General features: G+C 44.2%; 1 protein-coding gene across 1 annotated transcript in view; it reads left to right on the top strand.

Annotated features, from left to right (window-relative positions):
• GRIN2B (glutamate ionotropic receptor NMDA type subunit 2B) overlaps positions 1-24,919 on the top strand; it is a 403,139-nt gene that overhangs the window by 370 nt on the left and 377,850 nt on the right. The window contains exons 2-3 of the mRNA XM_081058567.1: positions 101-336; positions 1,290-1,729. The gene's annotated coding sequence lies outside the window, so the exon portion shown is untranslated. The remainder of the gene's footprint in view (positions 1-100; positions 337-1,289; positions 1,730-24,919) is intronic.

Here is a 24,919-nt window from a genome sequence, read left to right as displayed (position 1 = left end):
TCCTGCCTCACCACCCCGCCCCCCCCCTTTTTTTTTTTTGAGAAAGGAAGGTGCCCCATTCCCTTTCAAAAACCATTTCCTCCGGTTTCTTCACCTCTAGGAAACCTCGGGGCTTTGCTGTAGCGAAAGTGCCCGTTCGGGTGATTTTTGATCGCCACAATCCAGAAGTGCTGGCATCCAAATGCATTTTCTTCTGCTTTGCAAAGAAGAGTCATGAACTTCAAAACCCTCGAGACGGATTCTTAATCCCGCCTTGCAGGCAAGCAAAGCCCTTACTCCCCGACCGCCGGCCAGCCCTCACCCGAGGCTCTGCAATCGCGGAGGCGCTGAGAGCCGGTACGTAAACGTTCGCTTTGGAGTCTCCTTTCAATTTGGGGGTTTGGGGCGTCAGAGCGAGAAGGGGTCAAAGCAGTGTACCGTTAACCAACCTGGCATTAGGTAAAGCTGTTGAATCCAGCAGAAATCGGCCCTTGCTAATTTGGACGTGGCTTTAAAAAAGAAAAAAAAAAAAGATTTTAGGGTGAAAGGGTAGGGCTCTCTCTGGTCTTTTGGGAAAGGTTAATCCTTTCACGGAGCAGAGGGTGGACATCGGGGCCCCGGGCCAGAGCCACGCGCCGCGACCATCCGTCCGGGCGACACGTTTCAGGTGAAGCCCCGCGTGCTGCACACCAGCGCGGCGGCGTGAGTGTGCGCGGGGGCGAGTGTGCGCGCGGGGGCGCGTGCGCGGCGGGGGAGTGTGTGTGCGCGTGTCAGTGTGCCCCTTCCAGGAAATGCCCAGTGTGCACCCCGTGCACAATCAGAACCCACTGAGCACGAGCCCGGGGTGGGAGGAGGCGCTGCTGCTGGAGGAGATGGGGAGAGCCAGACAGACAAGTCAGCAGCAATGCAGATGGGGCTGGGGGCCGCACATGCTGGCGAGTTAAGTGGGGGTTGTGCTTCTGCGTGTGTGGGAGCGTGTGTTGCTGTGTGGAGCCGTGCTCCCTCCCTGCCTCCTTCCTTCCCACTCCCCTCCTTCGCGCCCTCCCTCCCGCCCTCTCTCCGCTTCCATTCAGGTTGGCTTTCCCACCTCTCATCCATGCCTGTCCCGGGAATGGTATAGCCAGACCTTTTCTGAATTATTTATAGACCGGTGCCAGCTGTTTTCAATTCCTCTCGTGTGCGCTCTGTGGGAAATGCGGGGTTTCCTCCCCCTTTTTCTTAAAACGAATTGATATCTTTTTCGGAATGCATTTTTCTACCCTCCGGGGGACACGCGAATCAAACCCTGACTGCCTCTTTTTCCCCCTTAGGAAGGGGACGCTTTGGGAATGACCATGCTCCACGGAGGGACACAGCCGGCCCCCAGCTTCTCTACACAGAGCCTCCACTAAAGCTCAAAAAAAAAAAAAAAACCACACCAAACCCGTAATTGCCAGAAGAACCATTAAAAAAATAGTGCAGCCACTAACCTCACATGCAAAGGGAATAATTACTCTGGATTCTGCATTGTGAGCTGCTCTCCATACCCTCCCTGACTTACCTTTGAATTCAATCATTTTTTCTTTGAATTTGCATCTCTTCAAGACACAAGATTAAAACAAAATTCACGCTAAATTGGATTTTAAATCTCTTCCTTTCATTTACCCTTCGTCTTTCTTATGTGGATATGCAAGCGAGAAGAGGAGACTGGACTTTCCCAACATGCTCACTCCCTTAATCCGTGCTAGAGGTTTGGCTTCTACAAACCAAGGTAAGGCACATTCTATTGTATTTTCTTCTCACTTGGGGTAAGGGATTCCTTGTTTATCTCTCTCTTCAAGTACCTCAAGTGGATTTTTTTGGAAGCAAAGGTAACACGATACTAAATGCTGTTGGGGGAGAAAGGCTTATTACAATGGGGGAAATCTCCCATGTTATTTATTTTCCATCCTCATCAAACAGGTTTTGGGTTTTTTTCTGGAGGCAGTGGGGATGGATGTCTGTAGGAACAGAAGACGTTGCATGGCATAAGGGGTATACATGTATGCAGACACGGCTGAGAGACCTGTGTGATTTTCAAGTTAAATACCGTTTTATTCACCCAGAACTAACGCTCTCATTTTTATGGGGATCTAGAAATCATTTTTTTTTTCCCCAGGCTGGCTTTCTCCCTTGCCTCTTCCATGCCTCTCTCTGTATCTCCTGTCTCTACCTTCCTAGGCAGTCTCTCTATGCCCTTTAAAAAATAAAAACAATGATTGAGATCACTGTGGTTACTGCCCTGAAGTCCACTTGCTGTCTGAGGGGTTGACACCGGGCCCAGAGATCGTGGGAGGCCTGCTGCAGAGGGACAGGTCTAGGTGGGGAATCCGGCTAGTCTGAGAACACCTGGAGCTGAAGATGCTGCAGGTTGGGAGCACTTCAATCTGAAGCTTGGGAAGAAAGAATTCTATCAATATTCTGCTTTTAATTTGTATTTTCTTCATGTGCTATTATTTTTGAGCTGTAAATTTCTCCTTCTGTCTACACATCTATTTATACCCACACATCCTCCAAGCAAACTGTTACTTCCACACTCTTGCAAAATGGCTATCTTGCAGAGTTCTAAAATGCTGTGCATGTGGAAGGGGTGCAGAATTCGACACGTGAGTCTTTGTGTTAAACAAAGAGATGTGCCGTTTGCATGTGTTAGTCTTGTATCCTCAAAATAGAATTAATACTTCAATTTTTTCCCTCCCATCAATTTTTACAGTATGTGAAATGTGGTTTGGCAGTATTTTCATGTACTTGAAAAGAGAAATAGCAGGCGAAATGGAAAAGACTTAGCTAATGACTCTTCAGCTAGTCACTCATGCAATCCAAGACAACTCCTGAGGAAATTCGAATAGCCACGGCTGCAGGGCCATGATGGGGAGCTGGCTGATTCTTTCCTTGGTCCACTGACCATGTATCCCCAAACTCTGAAGGCACCCAAATGCAGGAATCAGGTTGAGATAAAGATCTTCAAAATAATGTAGCAGAACCATTAGCATCATTAGTCTTTCTTAAAGTATTCTCCTCCCAAATCCTCTTTTTTACGGCATTTTTTAAATAACCATACTTTGAAGTAATCCAAAATACTAAAGGGATCTGGGGGGAGTAGCGGAAGGTCCTTGTCTTTCTCCATCACAGTAGAAGATAGTTCTTTATTGTCCAGAAAAGATGGAGAGGCTCCAGATTCCCTACTCCCCTCCCAGGTTTCCTTCTCTGGAGCATTCATTGCTTAACTGCTAATCTGTAACCATGGTGTCCTCAGAGTGAGAGGGTGGGATCCCACTTTGAACCATGTTCTCACCCTCTCCACAAATAGCTGAGGTTATCTGCTGTGTGCTCACTTTAGAGACACCTGAGCTGGTTCCCCATCTGCTTCTACTCCTTCAAGTGGGAGGATGCACTCTTAATTTTACTTCAAAATAGAACCGAGGTATGCGTGAGAAAAGCAGCTCCATGTGTGATGATTTCATATGTACAGAAGAGTGAGGCAAGGTGGGTATCAAAGGGCACATACCCTCTTTTGCATTCCTGGTGCCTAGGACAATGCTGCTGTATACCCAGTAGGTCATTCGTCAGGTTGGTTGGTGATGAGGTTGACAGGGCCTCAGTCACATTGGCCTTGATTACTAATGGGATTCAGCCAGGCTCCAGGCCATCATTAGTTGGTGGGAAGACTAGGCAAAGGGCAAGAGGTTAACAGGGGAGGGTGCTGAGGAAGAGGAGGACCAGGTGGTGGGAAAGCTACAAAGAGAAAAGAATGGAATTCCAACTGGAAAGAGCTCCTTGGGATTCTAGGAGGAATCCCCACAGGTGGTCTGTACCTTTTCCACATCCAAAGCCATTTTGGAGACCCTGGGGAAGAGGCAGGTGTCCCTGTCTTCCTGAGCAGATTTTCAGAGGCTGTGACTCAGTGGTGTTCTGGGCTGTCTCAGAGCCATTGTTCTCTTTTCCCCTTTATAACACAAAGAGCTGACTGGGTTCTATTTTGTCTTCTCTCCTTCTGCCATCCCCTTTCCCTCTTACAGTGTGGTATGTGGTAGTGTGGGTTACATGGGAAAGAAATGTGGCTCCTGGTGGGAGGAAGAGCAAATTTAATTTCAATCGAGAAGGCTTCATGATGTACAATTAAGAAAAAATAAAGGGAAATAAAGGCTACCCAGGAGAGCATGGTTAAGGATGTTAGATTGGTGATTTTAAGGGAAACAGAACAGCATGGTTGTGTTCTATCTATCTCTGTGTTTCAGGTGTAGCAAAGCATGATGGATCTTTGCTACACAGAATGATACGGCATCTGAGAGATAGATGTTAACATGCATGGAGAGGAGCAAGGTTCTTAAAAGTAAAAGAAGAAAAATCAGAAAGGAACCTATGTATTTAAGTTAACCCATCTCTTCTGTCCATTGGTTCCATCTCTAGGAAGCCTGTATGTCTGAAGAGTCTTGCGTTGCCAATGTGCGTGTGTAATTTATGGCAGGGTTAGGTGCAGGCAAAGAGAATAAGAGGCAGAATGACAGAAAAGGAGAAGGAAGAAAAAAATTTCTCCAGTCCTTACTTTGCACACCAGTGCCTTTCTTTTAGGCTGATTTTTAGGCTGAGTGAGAAGAGCGACTTCCTCTGGTGAAGAGATGAACAGCAGATTCCTTAATTTTATATTCCCGCTTCACCTCTACAAATTTGGCTTTAGAACCTTGACCATCTGTCTTGACCTTCATATACATGCACCCAGCCTTGTGTGCGGAGGGGCAGTGTACACCTGGGAGGTGGACACAAGCACTGAAATTGGTTGGTGGGATGAGTGGTTCTCGACAGAGGAAGAGGATGAGCTGACCCAGCCCTTGGCCACACCATCCTTACATTGTAAAACGTTTTCCCATCTCCTCCATGAATATGATGAACTCAGAATGCAGGATTTGAGGGTTTTTTTTTTTCTTTCTGTTTTCGTGTTCAAGAATGTAAAGGTGATGTGTCCACCGCAACTAACAGGGTAAAGCAAAAAATGAGTTAATATTTATAGAAGGAGGCAGGAGAAAGGACAGGTTGTATGTGAAGAAACCATAGCAAAGAATCAGCCTGTAGAAGCCAGGGATGGGGAAAGAAGCCAGGGTGGTACTTTCTCACCATTCATTCTAAAGGTTGGCAAACCATTGTTCCGAATGATAGCCTTCTCTCCTTCACAGTGAAGCCTGGGGCTGTGGGAACAGCTCCTCTCCTGTAACTTGTTGGGGTCAGGAGATAATAAGCTCCTTTGCCTCACTTCCATTCTACACCCTCCTTAAGAATTCTAGAAATTTCTTCCTTTCAGTACACTACATTTTCAGTCTCTGCCACTGTGCGTACAATCGAATACTAGTATCATCTCCCTATAAATAAATATAGATCAAAAGAGTTACTGGTCTAATGAATTGTTCACATTTATTAAACTGCATCTCTTCTTTGCAACCACAAGAAGTCTCCAGGGAGAGTAGATTAGCGGTCGAATTGATATTATCTTTCAGAAGGATGCAGAAGACAGAACAGAATGTACTCGGGATGAGGAAGCAGGCATAACTCAGAGGAGGTGGGTTTCTGAGATGTTAATGGTGTATCTGTGGCCATGACACCGATCCATTGGCTGGATGAGTTCTTGGGGTTCTGTGAACTCAGAGAGGTGTGTTCAAGAACCTGTGGTTGGTTCCTTGTTGCTCCCTAGCCACCTTGTTTTTGTCTTTTCACTTTCTAGTGCTTTCAGCCGAGGTGGGCAGACAAGGGGCCCGATTCCTTGTTGAAATTCTCTGTGACTGCCCTGAACAGTGATTGTTCTGCCGTCTGTATATCACCAGCATCTGTGATTATTAGTACACTTTATCCTAATTTTGTTTGTATGTGCTGTTTCTTTAAGAAGTTTGTGAGCTCCTCAATAACAGGGAGGGATGTTTTTAAATCTTGGAATCATCTGTACTTAGCATAGTAACTGGCTTATAATAGATAGTTGAAAAAATATTACCAGTGAATGGAGAGAGGAAGTGAAATATTTAATTAGTGGATGGATGATGCTCTTTGTGGTTTGTTCTCGTGGGTATAAGAACAGTTTAAAGTTATGATGCTAGATGAGATCAAGAATATCAGAGCTCTATAACACTTTGGAAAGCATCTGCTCTGACCTCATTTAACAGATGAAGAAGCTGAGACCCAGGGACATTGAGTTTTTTTTGCTTGAGGCTTAGTGCCTGTGGTTTGTGTACCCCACCATTAACTACAGTGAGGTGTGGAGGTTATCTGTGGATTTCAAATGTCTACATCAGCACTTCTCAAACGTGATTGTATATGAAAATCACCTACGGATCTTGTTAAACTGTATGTTCTGATTCAGGTGGTCTGGGGTGGTACCCAAGATTCTGCATTTCTACCAATCTCCCAGGTGATGCCAAAGTGGCTGGACCAGGTATCATGGGTATGCATCATTCCTGAACCTAATTCTACATCATGGTCAACATTGGCAGTTCCACATATATTTTCTACTTTGGGAACTTCCACCATTTCTGCTTTGTTCTTAAAAGTAAAAAAAGAAAAATTAGAAAGCTACCTATGTATTTAAGTTCACCCATCTCCTCTCTACAGTCACTCTTCTTACAGTACATCTTTAGCCTCTTTCCCTTTTATCTTCTATTCGTTTTTATCCTGGTCTTTCTCATAACTGATTTATCTCTTTCTTTCTATATTTTCTTTCTTCTGGGTTTGTCTATTTACTGATGTCTTTTACTCTCATTTCTTTCACACTCTCCTCTTTTAACTTTATTTTTATCCCTTTTGTTCTGCTCAATTATTCAACAGACATTTGTTAAGAACCGGTATTTGTCAAACACTGTGTTATGAAAAAAAGAATTAGCTCTGCTCTGTACTTTTCAGTAGCCCGTGATTTAATGGGGAAGACGTGTAAGGAGACCATGTGATTTAGGTAAGATCTATAAAGGAGAGAAGCCTGGGAGAATAAGGTGGGCTTCATGGATGCGTTGACAGTTAAACTGTGTCTTCAAGAATAAAGAGGAGTTTTGTAGACAGAGAGAATGGTCCTTTTAGGAGGACGGAGAGCATGCTAGTGTAAAAAGGCAAGCTTCCTGCTCTTCCTTGCTTCCTTTTAGTTGGGGAGAAGAGCAAGACAGGGGTGCGTTGGTTCCTTCATTTGGAATTTGGGATTCCAAATGAGGCAGAGAGTAAAGCCAGGGTCTTCTTACAAGGAGAGGGAAGAGGCTCTAATTTCTGCTTTAGTGATTCTACAGTTAATGGTTCCTAGCCCTGTTTATTCGGCTCACCTCTAGAATGAGCAAATGATACAATTTTCATTTTAAACCACTGGATTGCAACTGACTTTGTTGATGGCCATTATAAAGAAAGGGACAGCTGTTAGTTGGTTTGTAGCCAAGGAGAGAGCTGGATCCTAGCCCAGGCCGAGCTACTCAGCACAAAGGACCAGCTTAGCCCCATGTGTTTCTAGAGTAGTGAGGTAGAGAGTTGCCTTGCCATTCAGACACTAGTTACTTTCTTTAATGGCAAAGAGGTGTAATGGAAGAAGGGGGGCTCAGTTATTCACAGGGAATCCACAGAATGGTTTTTGGTAGCCTTTTTAGATGGCCTCATATTTTAGAAGTATTCTTCATGGGGATGCCCAGGTGTAGAGATGATGGGAAGGCACCATCAGCTAACTACTTGATTAAATGGTAGCATTGGTGCCTGAGGGAAGGTGGATTTGAAATGCATGTTTCTCTAAATTTTATTTGCATCTCTTTCTGTTCCCCGTCCTTCTACCGCTTCCCCCCAACTTGCACGATTTCTCTGCATATTGTGGTTTATACTCATTTCATTAACAAAGGGAACCTAAGCTCAGCCTGAAGAGTTTTTAAAGATCTACTACACACAAAGAGAGTGTCTGGGCATTAAGGGATGGAGATGAGCAAATGCCACCACGGGCTGCTTTGAGGGACATTCATTCCAAGGTGACTTGAGGGGCAGTGTGGTGGAGGCATAGGGACAAGGCTGTGCCTAGAGGGATGAGGAGCGAGGAGGGGAGGAGAAGCAAGGCCAGACCTGAGGGAGTGGCAAATCTGGGAGGAGAGAGAAGCTGCAGGCTGTGACCCTGCAGCTTTATAGGGAAGGGAACATCTGCAGTACAGTGCTTCCTCGACTGGGACAATTTACGGTTTTGACTGATTAACTCATTCGACTCATAAAAACCAAACTGCTCTCTACACACGCCATCCTCCATGCTTTTGCTATTGCTTTACTCAGACCGCGAATTTCCTTTAGAAAGAAATTTGAGTTTAAATTTCTTATTAATCTTTATAAAGACCTTCTCGGGGCTTCAACTGGTCAGAATGTCTTAGGAAATCAGATTTTGTTATTTTTTATTTTTTTTTTTGAGAGGTGGGACAAAAGCAATGGCTGGATGAAAGCACGACATTGTTAGGAGAAGGGAGAAGAGAATCTTCGAAGAAGCTGGAAGCTTAGGTGATGTCATCAATCCTTTTTCCAAAGCTAACTGTACTGTGTGAAAATGCCGAGATGCTCTGAAGCAGTACTCCCCCATTCTGGGGCCCTTAGTCTGGTCACTCAGCCACCACCGTAGCTGGTGTCTTTGGAGTAGAGATCAGTGTATTCTGTGTGTGTCCAAAGGCACACACACTGCATGCACCCCCACTCACACTAGGCTTGTGTACATATGGGTATGCTTATGCAGTGCTTACCTACCAAATACAGTAGTCAAAAGTAATCTTAAATGTATCAAATGTGTTTTCAACTGCCGTACAGTAATGCTTGTGGTGTGTGTAGCGTGAGATGATAAGAAGGTACCTGTTGACAGACCCCTTGAAGATTATTTATCCTCCTCCAGAACCACCATTTTAAAGCTATGAAAATTGTTCTAAGGTTAGCCACGTGGTCTAAAGCTAATTCATGGAATCTTGCTTCAGTGCTTTCCCCTCCACTGCCCTGTCCCCCTAGTCCCCTTGCACTTAACCTTAGCCAAAAGGCCGAGAAGCGATGACCTAGTCCCCTTGCAATCCATATCTCTTAAGTCGTCCAGTGGTGGGCGTTTGCTCATCCATGTCTGCAGAGCCCAGGGCACTCCCTTGGTATGTTCCATGTCTTTACAAACACTAACTTTTTCCTAGGTTTCCTGTAGCTGCCTAGATGATAATGGAGGAGGTGATGGTCTTGGGAGTGAGAAGCTTCTTTTTCTTTCTGCTTATGTTATTTTACTTTGTGGCCATGTGCAAGTCATGGACTGCAGGCCTTGATTTTCTCATGTCTAAAACAGTGAGATAGGCTAACACAATGCTCTTCCTCCAGTGCAGTAACAAAAATCACCTGCAGAGCTTCAACAAAATAAATACAAAAAAACCTGAACAACAACAACAACAGAAAAACCAGTTAGGTCCATGCCCAGGCTCTACCCCAAACAGTTAAATTAAAATCTCTCAGGGAGGGATCCAGGTAGTGGTCATTTAAAAATTCCCTAGGGGACTCTAATGTGTGGTCGTATTTGAGAACCACTTAAAGGTGTGGGCAAAATGATTGACAAGGCATCCATTAACTCTAAACATCATGCAGTCCTAGCATTTTAATATGTAGAGAGAGACCCTATCACTGTTAAAGTGTTACATGACTACCAGAGGATCCCTGAGCCAGAGATCAAAAGAAGTCAGACTATGAGGGAGGGGATTTAGTGTGCAGAGTGCAGACAAGGGAGGAACAGGTATTGAATTAAGAGCAGAGCTGTGTTTACCCTGTTCTTGAGTTCACTCAACACTGACATGAGCCTGGTGTCCAAAGTTAGGAAAGTTAGGGAGTTGCTTTCTTTGACAGCCTTGAAACAAGTGTGGCTGTAAAGTGGGGCGAGTGGCCCTTGATTCTGCAAACATCCTCTTAGTTCTGCAAACTTAGTCTTTATTGAGGGTGCCCCATTTCTTGTTTTGGAGGAAACCTCATTTGTAACGCTGTAAATGTAGGGAAACTATTAATAAATAAGGCCGGATAGGCAGATCCTGATTGACAGGTGAGGGCTGTGAATGGAGCAGTAATCTTAGTGCTGGTTGGAATTCACTAACCATGGTACCCTCCTTCTCAGTGCCTGTAGTAGAATGTTAAAGACATGAGAGAAGGAAGAGGATAGGAGGCATTAAGCTTTGTTCTTCTCTGACTGTAACTTTAATCACTGATTACGAGGCTGGCCGCATTAATAGTTGTCTTGTATCCTTCCTTTTCGGCTGCCCCATTTTAAAATAAATGTGAACCTAAATGTACAGAGGTGAGAAAAAAGCAGATTTATGGATCTGCATTCCTTTAAAAAGACAAAGCATAAGAAAGTAAAAATACTAGTTCTTTTTTTGGACATCTGCTAGTTGCAGTAAGAGATGTGAGAGAAGGTTATGAGCATGGTTTGGGACTCTCACTGGTGTTTGGTGGGATATGCAGAGGTGTGAGGCACTAAATATTAAGGAGAAGCCTCAGAAGTGTACTCATTGATCTGAATTTCCGAAGATCTCTTGGTTGGCCCTATGCAAGCAAAACATCCAAATCATGGAGATACTGCAGCCTTTTTCCCCTTGAATTTGTTATCATACACATCTGCTTTATCCATGAGTTCTGTGGGGCCAGAATTGGTATCTTCAGGGTTCGTAGCTCTCCCTTTTATTGCCTTATTGAAAACCCCAGGATTGTTTCTGGGCTTAAGAAGGAAAAAAAAAATTCAGCCTGGTTTTTCCTTCAGCTCACATAGGAAGAAGGACCGCAGAAGAAATCCTGCTCTGGGAATATAGGTGCTCAGATCTGGAAGGTCTTTCTTGGGTAGGAGAATGTTGACCCCTTGGATTTCTGAAGGGAAAATACTGGGTGGGTTTTCTTAGAGCCTGCATATACAAAAGAAGCCACTTTTGTTCGTTAATTTGTCATTTTCCCATGAGAACAAGATTCATGCTTTCTGTCCCTTTATATCCTCAGTGCTTAGCAGAGTACTCTCTGCATATGGGCAGTGCTCAGAGAATGCTGGTTGTTGATAAAGATGTAATGAAAATGAATGTGCCCTGAGGATAAAGCTGACGTATTTATGCCTTTCATATTTCCACATCCTTGCCATCCAGCACTTCTTGATGCTTTGGGTGAATTTTACCAGAGTCGAATGGATGAGAGTATCTTTTGTGCTAATTGTAGGCCGACAGAATGAAAATATACCCATTTCTTAGTGCCTCACTTCTTTGAGCTTCATTTTACATTGTGTTTAATACAGATACTTCTTCAAAAAGCTCTCACTCATCACCAATTATGCTTTTCTCCTTCCTTTCAAATTCCATGTAAATACTGGCCATTCCTCAAAGTCAAAGACTGTCCCACCCGATCTTCCCAAGTAGAAATAAGCCTTCTCAAGTTATTTTCCATATGCTATTTTTATTTGCCCTCTGTTTGTAGCACTTTTCTTTTGTTGTCTTTTTGGACAAGTTCCTTGAGGGCTTTTTATCTTGTATCCCCCAGTCACTTTCATTCTGTAGGGCTTTTGGGAATAAATAGGATAATGGTTACTCACCTTCTCAACTTTTTCCTTTTATTCTGTATCTATTTACAATGATGCTTTGATTTCAACATAAAAGTCAAGGTTGACTCTGAAACGTATGAATGGTCTTTCAGTCACCGTAGCAGGGAATCTAGTTTATTTATAAATCTGCATTTATGCAACTGAGACAGAGGTTAGGGAAGGGAGTGAGTAGGTCCTGGAATTAGGTAGACAGATTTTGTAGATCATTTCAGAGATAAATGGTAGGATAAAAATGCTGAGAATTATTGCTGTCAGTCCAAATATCATAGTTATCAAAAAAAGAATTGCCTTTGCTTAAGACCATTTTCTATTGAAATTGGGCCTTGAGTTGGCAATAGGTATTTGCAGTGTGCCCATTATATTTTGGCTTATGTTAACACATGTTATCTCATTGAATCCTTACCACAAGGCTAACATTGTTATTTTGTTTCTCAGATGAACAGAGTGAGGATTAGAGAGCTCAAGGTCACACAGCTGTACGCAGCAAGCCAGGATTTCAACTTACATCCTCTGATTCTAACCCCTGGCTTTTTAAATTCTATCGAGCCACCACCATGTAAAGGAAGATAAGGGTTTATGTGTTATAAAGAGGAACCCATTAACAGCATGTACTTTGAAACTTTAGCTAAAACGACTTTCTTCTAGATCCCTTCTCTTTGGGCTTAGCTTTTGTAGAAAGGCAAAGTTGTTTTCAAATGGAAAAATGAATGCCTACAAAATAGTCAATTTCTGGATCTTAGTTTAATTCAGTGAGGACGAAAGGTGAGAAACTCACGGCATCCACAATGAGCCTCTTTTATTTCCTGTGATGGTTAAGGCTTGGCTACCATCTTTTTAGCCAATTTCTACCATTTTGTAAATATAATTCACCTCCGAGCCTGTAGGAGGAAGTAGTCCTCTTCTCTCTATTCATTTAATCTTGGACATTTTGAAGATGACCCGTTTTCTCGTATCTATTTCTTCCTCAAACCCGTTTATAAACTATTACTTTGAGTAGAGATTAAGGGTTAGAGTAAGAGAATGGTAGAAACATTGCTTTGTTGTTGGGTTTTTATTATTTTTTATTATTCTATGCGTTATACTCACCTCACTCCAAAATGGATAGGAAGGAGCTAGTTTTGTTTCAAATATCTGCATCAACTGCTCAGAGGACAGTTTTATATAAAATAAACATATCATACAAAGGTTCATTTTCCTATGTCTTTATTTTTCTATCTAAGAAAAGAGGCGCTCTCTTGTGCCCCAGGTGCCTTAGCTTTACCACATGCATATTTTTAAACTACGTTTCAGTAATTTGAAGCAAAGTGCTACTGAGCAAGGCGGGCTGGCCAAGGGGCCAGGACACCAGGTCCCATATCAGTGCCACCTCAGCTCTGTATGATTCAAGCAAGGTACGCAACCTCACTGAACTTACTTTCTCATGTGTAAAATAAGGTCTTTAGGGGAGTCAATTATTGTGCTGTGGGTCAAATGAGGAAACTTAAAGAATCCCCTCTAACTGTAAGTTGAATATACACACATACAGTATTATTATTACTAACTCCAGCCTGCTTGAAATAACAGCTTTTCAGTGGCCCTCAGGGCAGTACATCCACTCGCTGTGGGCAAGAGAATAGAAGATCATTGATGGGAAGGCAGGCAGCAGGGGCAAAGTCACCAGTGGTCTGAACGCAGGGCACCACCAGGCACTGTGACCTGTGGTTTTTAATCTGTGATCTGTGTCTCCTTCTCAGGTTCTCTTTCACAGTATTTATCCAGAAAACTAGATAAATACTTGTCAGAAAGGAGAGCAAGACTAATCTTTCTAGCTTTATATACAGAAGCACGGTTTTTCTAGGCTTATCTTTTATCTTTACATGATCCAGGAAGAGTAGAGAAAGAGATGGCGACACAGGCCAGGGTAAAGGATAATGTGACGGGCTGCTTGGCATTCCAGGCCTGTGCTTGCCTCTCACGGTGCCTGCAGAGCCCTCCTCATCTTACCTAACCTGCTCCACTCCTATCCTGCCTTCCAGATTCAGCTCAGGGATCCTCTGCTCCAGGTCCCCCTGGTCCCACAAGGCCAGAGTCCCTGCCCAGTTCATGCACCCATATCCCCCCACCCCACCCCAGTTTGAAGACTCTTGTTGTGTCTCTATCCTGCCCTTCCTTCCCATGATGTGAATTTCTCAAGCGCAGAAACAGCCTCTGTCTTGTACCCCGTGTGTGCCTAACAGAACGCTGGTGGACATGTAAGAAATAGCTGCTAACATGGTGTGAGCACCTACCGGCCCCACGTATTACCTGCATTTTGAGGATGAGGATACTGAAGCATGGAGAAGTTACACCTGCTTAGCTCCAGTGGCGGAGCCAAGATTTGAACCCAGCCGTCTGGCTTGAGCCCACACTCGTAAGCGTCACGCGCTATAGTATTGTAGTAAAGGCTTATGGTTGACGTGAACATCGGGCCTCAGAAGAGTTTTGACATAACGGGATATCGGAGGGAGGAGGAGAGACTGCACAGCAGAACCTGAAGGATGGTGAGGATTTGGACTTTGTGTGGACGTCATTCTCCTGATGTGTTCGTTAGATACAGGACACCCCTCGGGCCGTCTTCCAGAAATGCATGGGAATGTGATTCATGTAATTACTGTTGAGTTTTGCAGAGGATGAAATGGGTTGTGTTTCTAGCACTTGTACTTTTCTTCTGCTTGCTGTCACCTATTGGTTCCTTAAGTTTTCCTGGCTGCTGTTTCCTTCAGTGGCCCTTCAAACCCCTACTGGCCTGCATCTTCTAACATCCTTTCTTAGTACAGAAAATGGTGGTTGAGAGCAAGAACTCAGGAGGTTTCTGTTAAGAGAGCCAAGATTTCTGTCCTGCCCCTTATTAGTTAACTGGGCAAATGTCTTCACTTCTTTGTACCCCCCTGAATCCTTATCTAGCAGATGAGGTATTCATGATTTTGGCCTTTCAGTTATTGGGAGAATTAAGTGAGTTATTTCACTTTGGACAGTCCTTGTCACAGAGTAAGTATTTAGTAAGTATTAAGTATTATGATGGCTCCTGGCCCAAATCTAGTCAGAGCCAATTTGGGTGGCGAGAGTGTAATGCATAGTTGTCCCATGTAGGAGGCAGTCGTTCCTGAATTAGAGGCTTCTAGATCGAGATTGGCATTGACTTCTTTGAGTATCTCATCAAAATATAGACGGCAAGAAAAGAAAGAACGGCAAGACATGGCATCTTCCTAGAATATTGAGAAAACATGACTTCTTAGTTCAGAAAGATGCAGAAGCTACCCACAAATAGGAACCCATTCATCAGGGATTTAAAGGTTGAAAGGAACTTTTGGCAAAGTGACCATGAACTGATCAAATGTAGGATAAATTGAACGTCAGTAAGGAAACCTGTGCAGAAACAAAAATAAATTTTGAGGAAGAAAGGAACGTTTTTTAATGAAAGAAGGTGAGTGGCAAAGATAAACCAAGTTGGATGTAATAATAATAATTACTTACCTTTCTGGAGTGCTTTATAGATTACCAAGGGCTTCCTCGTGAATTTTCTTCCCATCATAGTTTTGGTCTTCCTAAGGACGCGCTAGGAGGGATTCTGGGCAGAAATTATTATCTCCATTTTACAGATGAAGAAATTGAGATACAGAGTGCTCTAGTGATTGTCCAAAATTATGTAGTCAAGAAGAAGAAAGAGATGGAACTCAATCCCAGGTTTTGTCAATCCCAAGTCCAGGCTCTTTCTTCTTTGCCTCTGCTTTCAGAAAGCCGAGGACAGCAGAAAGGTTGGAGGAAGCCTCATTGGATAAACGAAGAATTGACTCTAAAAAGAAAATGCATTTGGTGGGCATGTGAGCATATTTAGAAATAGTAAAAGTTGTGAAACCCGAAAAGGCAAGGTCAAACATATTATGCAAACGCTGTAAGGGTTTGGGGCAAGACAATTATTATTTTACTTCTTTATGTTTTTCTTTACTTTGCCAAATTTCCACACTAGAGTGCGTTATTTTCATATTCAGAAAAGATGAGATAAGAAATAAAAAATAAGAGCTTTACTTATATCAGGAATTGGATAAAGGTGAAGGGGTAAAAGTTATCTCCATAAGGGCAAAATATGTATCTATCCTTACTTTCTTACAGCTAAAACCGAGAACTAGTTACTAACATATAATCACGTGTGTGTGTGTGTGTGTGTGTGTGTGTGTGTGTGTGTATGTGTGTGTGTATAATCTGGATTCTAGTATAGGTTAGGGAACACAAAACCAAGTTAAAATTGGAGAGGTTTTTGAAACATTAATTAAGAAGTACAGAATAAATAACCTCAGGTCTTAATGGCAGATTCTAAAATGACTAACAAGGAAGTGGTCACTGAAGAGCCAAAGGAAATCACAGAGGAATGGAAATATATCTGAGGGCCAACGTATAACCTTTTGTAAAAAAGAGATGATAGCTGGAAATTACAATCTCATAAGCATAAATGGTAAACTGGAAAAAGTATCAACCTTCATACATACATAGTCAATTCCTGTCTGCTTGAAGAGACCAGGGCATAGTCACTTAAAATGGCTTTTTAAAGAACAAACCCTATTAGTATTAGATCTTGGCAGGCTATTGGAAACTGATACATGTAATTAAGAAAAAGGAATGAAACTTTTAGATCCTGCCTTCCCCTGAGATTCTATGTTGTAAATAGGGAAAATGGGGTGGGTTAAACAGCTGGTGCTCAAAATGCAGTGATGGGCAGTGGCTGCTGGCTCGGGTGATGCCGTACAAGTGTGGTTGCTTCTCACCTGCGGGGAACTTGAACTCAGCCTCTAATAATGTTCCCAACAAGGCGGGGAGGGTAAAGTACATGCCTTCCTCTCAGGGCTGAATGGAAGGGCTGTGCTCCTGGCTGAGGGGTGAGGAGGTGTTCTGCCAGAGTTGGTTTTGCAGCTGTGGGCACAGGCCTGCCCATTTTCAGCCTCTGCAGGCCATGCTGCCACCCTGACCCCTCCTTTGCCTTTGCCACCCCTCCTACTTCCAGTCCATACATGCATGTGATCAGCGATTCCTAAAATGTGTGCTCACTTTTATGCAAAGTCCCAAAACTTGACCCAAAGTATTAGGGGTTTTAGGATCCCTAAAGCCCATCCCTGGATACCAAGTTAAGAACCCTCCTTGCTCTAGACCACATGTCTAGGCAGATGCTCCTGCAGTTTTTTGTCTCTGGAAGGTGGGTACTGTGGGGAATAATTTTTCTTGAGACCCACACCCTTTGCTCTTCCAGGATTAAGCAGCCTCGCGACTTCATTCACAGACTGTTTCTGAAGGCTTGCCACCACGTGCAGGGCTCTGGGCTCTCTTTGCTATGAAATCAGGCATAGTGCTTGTCCCCCGAGAGCCCACAGACCAGAAGCTGACACTTGGGCAAAAGTGGCTGGAGAAGGAGGCAGAACGGAGGTGTCTTTAAGGCTGTCTACACCAAGTGCCGAAGGCACACTAGTCACCTGGCCTAGATGTGGGCATGCCAGCTCGGCAGCCACTTGGGAGTGGAGGGTTCAAGGGCTCTGAAGGGGTGGCTGTAACTCAGATGAAACTGGCATTAAAGAACACTAGCTTTATTACCCTCTCTACTATGTCTATCCTTTCCCTCTCTACCCCAGCCAACTCCCTGACTCTTGTCTAAGGCCCTAAGAACAAATTCTAGCCAGAGATGAGGTCTCCTTGGGGAACCCAGAGTGAGGATTTCTTAGATTTCTGTAAGGATTCCCCTCCCCTCCCAACAGGGTGGACAGTACATGGAGACAACCTCTTTGGATTCCCTCCTTACCCTTCTCACAATGGGAGTTTGGACTCTACTCTCTACTGGGTGTTAGGCAAAGCCTTTCCAAGTTGCCTCAAGTGACAGCATCCTTAGGATTTCGAGGCTGGAACTGCTGTGGCTTTTAAACCAAGGCATACTTAGATTCTGAATAGTGTAAGTCTAGAAACACAGACTGAAGCCCCAGTAGCACTGCCCACAGAAGCAGCCAGGTGATGTCAAAGGGACTTGAGTTCAGAATCCCAAGTTTGCCGCTTGCCACTGAGTGACCTTGGGTAATGCACTTTAGTTTTTTGGACCAGGGCTTTCCTCTTCTGTAAAATGTAGGTTATGTAAAGGTTAGATGAGGTAAAATATATAAAGTGCCCAGAACTTAGCTCCCTTTGCTCTCTCATTCACATCCTATGAGCATTGCTGGTCAGTTCTTGGTGGTGCAAGATAAGTAAAAGTGATGGTCTTTGCTGGCTTTCTCCATCTTCTGTGTCTTCCATATAAATGTCCATTTCACCCTATTCCTCAGTAGTCCTCCACCACCGCTCTCGTGCAAAGAGAAGGAGATATGTGGAAGCTAGATATGTTTCTGCTTATGAGGGAGACAGAATGAAGTGCATGAAACCCAGTGGCCCAGGATGACCTCAGGGAATGGGGAACATTTTGAAATAAGTCCTGGAATTAGGTATGTCTATGGGGGCATCCGGAGAGCGCTGGGGGCCGAGAGCCTTGCATTATTAGAGACTAGAGGGAGAGCAGAAAAAAAGAGGGATTGATGAAAGGAAAGGCAGGAAAGCGCTGTATCCAGGACACCAACTTCAATCAAGTTCTTTAGCTTTTCCTCCACTTTGTGTGTAGAGGAGGGAAAAAATAGGAAGGGGGAGAAAAAAGGAGAGGGAGGGTGGCCAGGAAATGTTAGAGGGCCAGGGGGCTGTCAGGAGGTTTCCACTTCCCAGACAGGGGGCGCAGGACTAGTGTAGACGGTGCCTGTCTGACTGTAGACCTAAGATGGCAGCGCCCACTGCCCCGTCTACCTTCCCAGCCTGGCTGTGACAGAATCAACAGCACTTTTGGCACAGTTCCGGGGGACAGTCAGAAAGCCACAGCTGCTCTGCCCCCCTGGCAAGTTCTTTCTGGACTCTGGGGAGTTTTTGCAACTTCTCTGTGTAGGTCAGCGCGCCTGCCCACCCACCTGCCGGTCCCTCCTGGCTCACTTGGGTGTGACAGTCACTGGAAATCCAGTCCGCGCTGCCCAGCAGATATGTGCCGTCTGGAACTTGCTCTGTGGACATCTCTTTGTCTTACTCCTGCCTCTAAATGGTGGCAAACAGACATTTTAGGAAGCAATTAAGCATTATGAGTTCACAGAATCAAGCATTCAAATGGCAAATATAAATCAATTTTGAGTTTAGTTGGGTTTTAGGGTATTTGTACCATGGTGCCTGCCAGTAGCATTGGCAATTTAGGGTTAATTTTATATGAATGCGGTTTGCTAAAATCTGAGTCTGATAACTGCAGGCTGGTGGGATATTGGTCTTTGTGAAAGCCCTCTGTTTTGTTCGGGTCCTGGTCTCCCTTTGGTATCGCAATCAGGGGAGGGAATGAGGTGGGTGTGGAGGCAAGAAGAGCCTCCCTCTGCTCCCGCCTGGTTCCTCGGTGCAGTTGGGCTCCTGCCCAGATGCAGCTGGAGGACAGAGCTGCTGCCAAGAAAAGCCATGCTCCCTGCTGCTCACTCGCTGTGTGGAAGAGCCAGCTTGGTGTGCGCGTGTATGCGTGTATGTGTATTTTATGTGTGTGTGAGAGAGAGAGACAAAGTGACAGAATGTGAATGAGAAATCATTCCTTCGCAGGGTACAAGCAACTTGAGAGAATGTCCACAAGGGCACCGATTCCGATTTCCTACTTGGCACCAGCGTATTTGAAATGCTGCCCAGGTGGTTCTCTAGTCCAGCCAGGCTTGAGAACTGCTGTTCCAGACCCTGTGCGCTGGCTCTCCCACACCTGCTCCTTTGTCTCACGTACTGCACAGTTATGCTTCACCACCAATGATGCTTGCAACATCCACTGTAAGGGAGGAGGGCAGTCCCTGATTTCTTGAGACTCCTGGCCATTCTTGTCTGCCTACCAATGGACCCACGTTTCTAGAAGACATCGTGGGTTGATTAAATAAATGCCCTTAACCCTGTAATTTTATGCACATAGCTCCTCATGCTGCGGAAATAACTGTTCTTAGATTTTTCATTGTAAGTGGATTGTTCAGGTTGCACAGAGGGAAAGAACTTTCTCTAATTTTAATAAAACAGTGTCTGTGTAACTATTCTGTTAAAATAGTCAACATTTTCACTCTTTATTCCATTTCTCTGCTATGTTTCAAAATATACACTAAAGAAACTTTTGTTTCTTTTCTTCTTCTTCTTTTTTTTTTTTTGAGGGTGCAGCTCACAGTGGCTTGTACAGTGATCGAACTGGCAACCTTGATGTAATTAGCACCATGCTCTAACCAACTGAGCTAACCAGCTGTCCCAAGAAACTTTTTAGTAGGTTGGATTCATGAGTTCTTGTACATTTTCATTTCACATCAACTACTTACCAGCTAAGATGTGTCCTCCATCCCATCTGCATTATCCCTTCATCCCAATCGCCAGCACCAGGTCCTCCCTAAATTATAGTCTCTTTCTCAGCCCCTTCCTTGAAAGACCTGGATTAGCCCTCATTGTCACCTTCAGGGCTTTGCTTTCTGTACTTCACTTAGATCACTGACCCTTGACTTGTCAACAAGGAAGCCCTTGTTGCTTCCCTCCCCTCCCTACTCTGCCACTTTATGTTTCATCACACTCTAATTTAATTTCTCCATTACTGGCCCATCAACTTGCAGTCATATCTGCTTTTCTGTTCTGTCGCTCATGCTCCTAAAGGCAGATGAAGGAAGTCCCAGAAGGGAGCTCACCTGGCCTGCTTCAGAGTCCTTCCTTTCAGAACGCCATCACCACTGAAAGATGGGGTGACTAGCCTTGGTTTATGAGCCCAGAATCACATGCTTGCCCAGTTCTTAAATATCCCCTCCCAGAGCTGATGCGTTTTCTCCTCTATACTCTTGCTCACAGTGGGTGTTCTCATCACACTTGGCCCAGAAAATCAACGCTCTCTGATGTAAATGTCCGTAATCATTCTCTTTTCAGTATAAACATTCATGCCTATCTTTTGTTTGCTAGAAACTTCGGGAGGGGCCTTTGGTCTCTCTTTCACAACTATGACAGCCTTTGTTTCTGATCCAGTTCATCTTTTCACGAGCAGGTTTTCTGTCACACTCGAGCCCTCCCCCAACCTTTCCTGACTTCACGAACTCTATCTTCCCACTGCTTTTTTGCCTCTGCTTTCAATGTGGTTTATCCAAAACAGAAGTTATTTCCCCCCCAATCCCAGTCCTTTTTCTGAGGTCCCTGTTTCTTGGCTAGTACTAGCATTCCCTCAGTGCCTCAGACCTAGCACTACGAGGACCTTGTTCATCTTCCTAACACCCTCTCCCCAGCCTCTGATGGATTCTATGGAATCTGCCTTCAAGTGCTTTTGCATACGATTCCTCCTTTCCACAAAATGTCAGTAGAGCCTAGTGGTAAAAATCATGGACCTTGGAGCCAAACTGCCCAAGTTGTCAAGTTCCTAGTGGTGGGACCTTTGAAAAATCACATACCCCTCTGAGTCTTGGTTTCCTTGTTTATATAATGGGGATAATCATAGTATAGCTGTTTTAAAATGTTCTTTGGAGGCTTACATAAATTAATACCTATGAAGTACTTAGACCAGTGACTGGCATTTTGTGAGTGTTCAATAAATAAATGTTAGATTTTACCATTACCTCTGCATCAGTGGTTCTCACCTGGGGATCATTTTGCCCGTCAGAGGACATTCGGCAGTGTCTGGAGACATTTTTGAATTTCATGACTATGAGTGATGCTGCTAAACATCCAACAGAATAGCCCCTGAAAACAATTATCCAGCCCAAATGTCAGTAGTATAGAGATTGAGAGACCCTGCTCTACATCCTGGCCCCAGAAACTGCCACCACTTTCTTAAGGTATGATCTAGTGCCCATTTCTGCTTTTTTACCCTCAGTTCTCAACTCTTTGGAAGGCTCGTTTTATCACATGGTTTTAGTTACAAACTGATTTCAATGGTTCTGAAGTCTGCATTTCCAGCATCCTGATTTATGTCTCCAGTGGTTTTCCCCTGGCACATGCTCCTGATATTGAAAAATGTTAAAGGAAAAAAAAAAAGAAAGAGAAAAGACCCAGTGTTCCTCTCCCTTCTCCCTTCCTACGGCCAACCCTTTCCAACGTTTCCATTGTTGCTAAAGGCGTATGGTCCTGGCACTGCTTCCCTCTGGCTGTGTTTCCAAAAGCCTGTACCTCCAGTCTACACCAGTTGCTGCCAGCTCTTCCTCTACATTGTTTCCTTTCATCCTCATTTCCATTTCCATGGATACTGCGTAGTGCAGGACTCTGGCTGGCTTTCCCACCTCCGTTCCTCACCACTATCCTCCACACAGCTGCTGGAATTGTCTTCATTAAACACTGTTTTCCTCTGCTCAAGAATCCACAATGGCTCTCCATTACCACTTATTAGTGCAAGGAAATTCCCCTCGAAGCCTCTTATAGCCCGACCCCCTTCTCACCCTGGGCCCCCACCCCAGCCGCCACCAGCCTTTGTATTACTTCCTATAGATGTCTGGACGCTCACCTGTCTGAGCTCCTCTTGATCTTATCTGTATACCTTGGCGCATTATAACTTCCCTCCCTGGAAAGCCTTCTTCTCTCTTTTTTTTGCCAAACCATATCTGTCACCTCTTTCAAAAGCTGTCTTGATTTTGAACTCCCCTGGGAAGCCTTCCTGAATAACCCACCAGATTCTCCTTGTCCTGTTACTCAATGTCTCACTCTGGTCTTAAGTACTCATTAGACTCGGCCTACATTACTTTACACCTGCTGATGTGTATAAAGAATCCCTAAGTATCTTTAAAGGCTTTCCAAATGTGCATGTTTCATTCCCCCCATCTTTTTTTTGCTAGTACCTCTTAATTTTTTTTTTTTTTCTTAAAGCGAATCCCATAGCCCAAATAAAGTGCCCTGGATGTAGCAGGGCTTCAATAGATGATATGTCTGTCATTTTTTGTTTCCCCCCTCAAAGCCCAGGAGGAATTCCAAGAGCATAGTTTACTAGTATAGAAGACTTTGAAATAACCTGCTCCTCTCTTTGTGGTTGTGTTGGTGATGGGTGGGAGGAGGAGGAGGGAAATCTGGGTTCACCAAGCACAGGCAACAAAATGCCTCTGTGAAAAGGCTGCCAGCGGGGCCCAGGATGAGGTGTGAGAACACATCAGGACCACAGCCTGGGCACTTGCTAATGGAGTTCCTTCATAAGGATAAAGGAGAGAAGGAGGAATCTTAAAACACTGTGCAGTCTGGATGTTTCAATATATGAGGGTAACACCTAGCTATTGGTTAGCATTTTGCAGCAAACATGGCAGTCTTAGATATATTATCTCATTTGATTTGTGAGGTGGCTGATCATATTCCATTTTGCAGCCGAGGAAACTAAGGCCAGGAGGGGTTCGGTGACTTGTCCCCAGAACTCGTGACTATTATGAATTCAGGGTTCTCCCCATTGCACCTGCTACCTCATCTTACTCTGTAACGTAAGGCTTTAGGGGCAGCCTATCCAGTTCAATATCCTTGTTTTACAGATTAGGCTGCTGAGTGATTCCCTGATGGCATGAAAACCTATTGTAAGTAAAACTGGACCTTGAATTAACTCCTGATTAGTGTTCTTTTGACTTACCACCACCATTACATTTTATTCCTAATCCAAGGTGTAAATAGACCTCTTCATAACAACCTTTTGCTCAGCGTTGTCCAGTAGAACTTTCTGCTGTACAGAAATGTTCTGTATCTTTGCTTTCCAATGTGATAGCCACTAGCCACCTGTGGCCAATGTGACTGGACAATTTAAATAGTCACATGCAGCTGGTGGTTTCCACATTGGACATCACAGCTCTAGACTTACTAGTTTCTTATACTTGTCAGAATTAGTAGCTTACCTAATCTGGGTTTTCACCTCATCTCCTTTCCCTTTTCACCCTCTGGGAGTTCCCATTAAATGTGGAGGAACCAGAATATGAGCATTCACTGGAGCCTGGCATCATCAGAGCCTGGATCATGTGCAAAAGAGAAATGAGAGAGCTAACTGCTATCCTGGGTGGGAAGCATTTGTGGAGGAGAAACAGCCAGTTGCTGGGTCTCTTCCTTCCCATCAGCCTCATGAGAACCCAACACTCAACAACCTTTGGGGGCCTCAGCCTCTTTCAGTAGGAGACAGGCTGAGGGAGAGAGCCGAACTTCTTCTCAGAGGTTGGCGAGGAGGGGGCTCTGAGTGGCGTCTTCTCCATGTGGTCCAGTGGAGGGTTATAAAGGAGATAGAAGTGAGTTCGCTTGGTGTTTCTGTCTTTAATTTCCACTGATACATACCCCGGAAGTACCTGGTGCTTGAAGCTCCTCTTAACAGCTGTCTCCCTCTCTGTCTCTCTCTTGCGTGTTTGTGTGTGTCACTGTGGGTTCACACATACTGTTCTTTCCCTATCTTGCATTGTTTCAAAAGTACTAGTTCCTGTATTTACTGAGGCTGGGCCCCCGCAATGGCACACTTGTTACAGTGAAGTCCAGTGGAAGCATCAAAAAAATGACAAACCCCCATTAGTATAGCTAATGAAAGCGAGGAGGTTGATGGTATGGCCTGACCTTCTCTTTGCCTGTTTCTTCCCCCTTTCTTGTTCACATATTCTACTCAACTTGAATTTTAATCTAATTTATTATTTATGCCCACAAGAAAAAAAAAATACTGAACTCTCTTTAACCTATGGGGCATTGGGAGCTCTCATCCTAGATAAATTGGAAATGAAGGGTAGAGGAAGAAAGAACTTTCCTTAGAAATTCAGCCTTTAATTACAGCAGTAGATTGAGGATTCTGAGCTCTGATTCTGAGTTCAGAGAAATTGTGGAACGAGGTAACCTTGAAATTAACTCTTTCAGGGACATAGATGCTACTTACCCATGTAAAAAGTTATCCTTTTGCCTTTTCTTGACATGTACATTTATAGGGAAGATCACAGAGGTCCATTGTTCCCCAGCTCATGGGCTTTCTGGGGAACCCTCAGGAGACACTCCAGGTTGTGCTCATGATGTCGCAGCTCGTTGCTGGGCAGACAGATGTGACACTACACAGGACACCCAAAGTCTATGCGGAGTGAGCGGTTGGAGGCAGTGACTTGGAGGGCAAGGCACTTGTTTTCAGACTGAGGCTTTTAAAACAGTGAGGGTAGGAGCACTCAGGGCAGCTGTGTCGGAGAGAAAGAGTTATTGCCCTGATAAGAGAGTTTTGCAAATTTTTCTCTGAGGAATATGGATTTTAAGAACACAGTTCAAATTGCCATGAGTTGTCTTTTAAATCAGAGATCTAATCATATCTGCCTTCTCCCACACCTTTAACAACTCATTATTACGTGCAAAATGAAGTCCTTGCTGTCTCTCCCACGG

This window comes from Rhinolophus hipposideros, assembly GCF_964194185.1.
Source record: "Rhinolophus hipposideros genome assembly, chromosome: 9".
Classification (NCBI taxonomy): domain Eukaryota; kingdom Metazoa; phylum Chordata; class Mammalia; order Chiroptera; family Rhinolophidae; genus Rhinolophus; species Rhinolophus hipposideros.
This window is presented reverse-complemented; position numbering and strand designations above follow the sequence as displayed.